A 3,667-nucleotide genomic window follows, 5' to 3' on the forward strand; every position below is an offset into this window, starting at 1 on the left:
ATAGAAGGAACATACTTCAACATAATAAAAGCCTTTACAACATATCCACAGCTAGCATCATACTCAATGGTAAAAGGCTGGAAGCTTTTTCCCTAAGATCAGGAAGAAAACCAGGTTGTCTACTCTCAACTCTACCATTCAGCATAGTACTGGAAGTCCTAGCCAGATCAATCAGACAAAAATAATAATAATAAAAACCAAAAGGCATCCAAATAAAAAAGGTAAAAGTAAAATTATCTCCATTTTCAGGTGGCATTACCTTGTATATTTAAAAGACAAAAACCTAAACATTCTACCAAAACGGTACAATTAATTTTTAAAATTCAGAAAAGTTTCAGGACATAAAAAACATACAAAAATCATTCTGTTTTTACAGGCTAACAATGCAAAAATTTTTTAAATAAAGAAAACTATCCCTTTCACACTAGCTTTCAAAAAATAAAATAATGCAAGGAATAAATTTAACTAAGGAGGTAGAAGACTTGTAAACTTAAAACAAGCCCTTATTATAATAAGGTGTAATAAGACACTGATTACATTAAAGAAGGCATACATAAATGGAAATACATCCCATGTTCATGGATCAGAAGCATTCATGTTAAAATGTCCTTACTACCCCAAGCCATCTATAAATTTAATGCAATCCCTGTCAAAATTACAATGGCACCTTAAGAGAATATTTTTTAATCCTAAAACTTCTACAGAACCACAAAAAGTTCCAAATAATCCAAACTGTCTTTTTCAAAAAAATTATTTATTTATTTTCAGAGAGAGAGAAGAGTGGGGAGAGAGGGAGAGAAACATCGATCAATTGCCACTCCTATGCGCCCCTACAGTGGCCTGAGCCTGGCAAGCCAGGCATGTGCTCAGACTGAGAATGGACCCAGCGACCTTTTACTTTGTGGGATGACACCCGACCAACTGAGCCACACCGGTCAGGGATCAAAACAATCTTTAATTGAAAAATAACACATCCTGATCCATCACACTTCTAATTTCAAAAATATCACAAAGCTATAGTAATAAAAACAGTGGCATAATAATGGCATAAAAACGACATACAGACCATTGAAACAGAATAGAGGGCCTGAAAACAAACCTATAATAATAAAATAGGGGAAATAGTATGTCTACTGATCATTTTTAAAAGTAAATAAAGTAATGCGTGTGCACCACGTGCAATTACAACAGATAAGAAATTTGCACTTTAGAAATCCTACCCAGGCTCCCGCTGCACCAAGTACTATGCACTCCGGCTCCTCGTGTGCTCGAGTCCCCTCGTGAGAGTTCCAACTGCAGCCTGAGCCTTGGCTCCCATCCCTGGTGGCGCCGCCGCCCTCCCATTCCGGTCCCCGAACGCCACTCAAATGGCTAGCCAGAATTCCTTTCAGATAGAATATGATACTTTTGGTGAACTCGAGGTCCCAAGTGGTAAGTACTATGGCGCCCAGACTGTGAAATCTATGACGAACTTTAAGATTGGCGGTGTGACGCAAAGCCTGCCAATCCCAGTTGTTAACGCTTTGGCATTTTGAAGTGAGCAGCTGCTGAAGTAAACCAGGATTATGGTCTCGATCCAAAGATTGCTAATGCAATCATGAAGGCAGCACATGAGGTAGCTGAAGGTAAATTAAATGGCCATTTTCCTCTTGTGGTGTGGCAGACTGGGTCAGGAACCCAGACAAACATGAATGTAAATGTAGTCATTAGCAAAAGAGCCACTGAAATACTAGGAGGTGAACTTGGCAGCAAGAAAGCTGTGCATCCCAATGATCATGTTAGTAAAAGCCAGAGCTCAGATGGTACTTTCCCCACAGCAGTGCACATAGCTGCTGCAATGGAAGTTCACAAAGCACTGCTGCCAGGACTGCAGGAGCTACACGATGCTCTTGAGGCAAAATCCAAAGACTTTGCCCACATCACAAAACTTGGGCGTACTCATACACAGGATGCTGTCCCACTCACTCTTGGGCAGGAGTTTAGTGGGTATGTTTAACAACTGCAATATGCAATGATGAGCAGAAAAGCTGCCAGGCCAAGATTCTATGAACTCGCAGCTGGAGGTACTGTGGTTGGTACCGGTTTAAATACTAGAGTCGGCTTTGCAGAAAAGGTTGCTGCAAAAGTGGCCATGCTCACAGGCTTACCTTTTGTTACATCTCCAAATAAAGTTGAAGCTCTGGCTGCTCATGATGCTTTGCTTGAACCCAGTGGAGCCATGAACACTACTGCTTGCAGTCTGTAAAGACAGCAAACAATATTCGTTTTCTGGGTTCTGGTCCTTGCTCAGGTCAGGGAGAACTGATTTTGCCTGAAAATGAACCAGGAAGCAGTATCATGCCAGGCAAGGTGAACCCTACCCAGTGTGAACCAATGACCATGGTTGCTGCCCAGGTCATGGGGAATCACGTCATTGTCACCGTTGGGGGCAGCCACGGACATTTTGAATTGAATGTTTTCAAGCCAATGATGATTAAAAACACGTTACACGTGGCCAGGCTGCTGGGAGTCCGTCTCCTTTGTGGAAAACTGCGTGGTGGGCAACTAGGCCAACAAAGAGAGGATTGACAAGCTGATGAACGAGTCGCTGATGCTGGTGTCGGCTCTTAAGCCTCACATAGGATATGACAAGGCAGCAAAGATCGCTAAGACCGCACACAAAAAAGGATCAACCTGGAAGGCAACTGCTGCTGAGCTCGGCTATCTCACAGCAGAGCAGTTTGATGAGTGGGTGAAGCCTCAGGACATGCTGGGTCCAAAGTGATTTCAATATGTTTATAATAAAAACGTGCTGTATAAAATGAAAAGAAAAGGAAAGAAGAAATTTGCACTTTCCTACTTCTGGAAGGAGGCTCATATTTCTTTCTGAAATGTGAAAATATTATTTTCAAGCAACACTAATATAGAGAGTTGTGGTACTACAAAAACTAAATGTTGACTGAGGAAGCTCTTACTCAAAGTTAATTGGCATGGTGCCTGGTAGGTACTGAAAACATGGCGGGGATGGGGGACACTTGCAAAGTATATGATTATCTAACTGCTATGCTGTACACCTGAAACTAACACAAAATAATACTGAGTGCAAAGTGTAATTTAAAAAAATAAGATAATTGGCAAATCTCACATACTATGGAAAAATGTTATTCTGTTGTTCCAAGGATTCTGACTTTATTATCAAGACAATATGTTTCATTAACAGCTTGTTTTTCTGCCTCAAAAGAAATTTTTGCAACTCTTGCTATTTATATTTCTCACTTTCCTTGCTTGAATTTGTCATCACTGGCAGTCCGATAGGAACCCAGACTCCTGTATGTAAAATGTGGGTATTCTGCAGTCTCTTCAACCAACTGCCTAAATGTGTCCAAGAGAAGGCAGGAAAGGTGTTATAGATCTGCTGAACACGGAGCAGAGAGTGCCTCTTTTTGTGAATTAACTTTGGGTTGTTTTCAATAAAATAGAATAAATATAGAAGGAAATCTGTGCAGATTAAATATGGGCTGAGGCTCAAGTATGAAAACATTGGGAAAATCCTCTCTCCAGCCTGAGCTTTCATCAGCTTATCCCCAGCCCCCCAGAGTGTGGGAGTCCCTGCAGTCAGTGAGGTGTTCAAAAACCAAGCACGCCACTTTTATCTTCTCTGGAGTTCTCTGAAGAGTGATGATGATAG

General features: G+C 41.1%; 1 pseudogene; it reads left to right on the plus strand.

Annotated features, from left to right (window-relative positions):
* Positions 1–1,352: 1,352 nt before the first annotated feature.
* LOC112305267 (fumarate hydratase, mitochondrial-like) lies at positions 1,353–2,764 on the plus strand (annotated as a pseudogene).
* The last annotated feature ends 903 nt before the right edge of the window (positions 2,765–3,667 follow it).

The sequence above is a fragment of the Desmodus rotundus genome, chromosome 9 (assembly GCF_022682495.2).
Source record: "Desmodus rotundus isolate HL8 chromosome 9, HLdesRot8A.1, whole genome shotgun sequence".
In the NCBI taxonomy this organism is placed as follows: domain Eukaryota; kingdom Metazoa; phylum Chordata; class Mammalia; order Chiroptera; family Phyllostomidae; genus Desmodus; species Desmodus rotundus.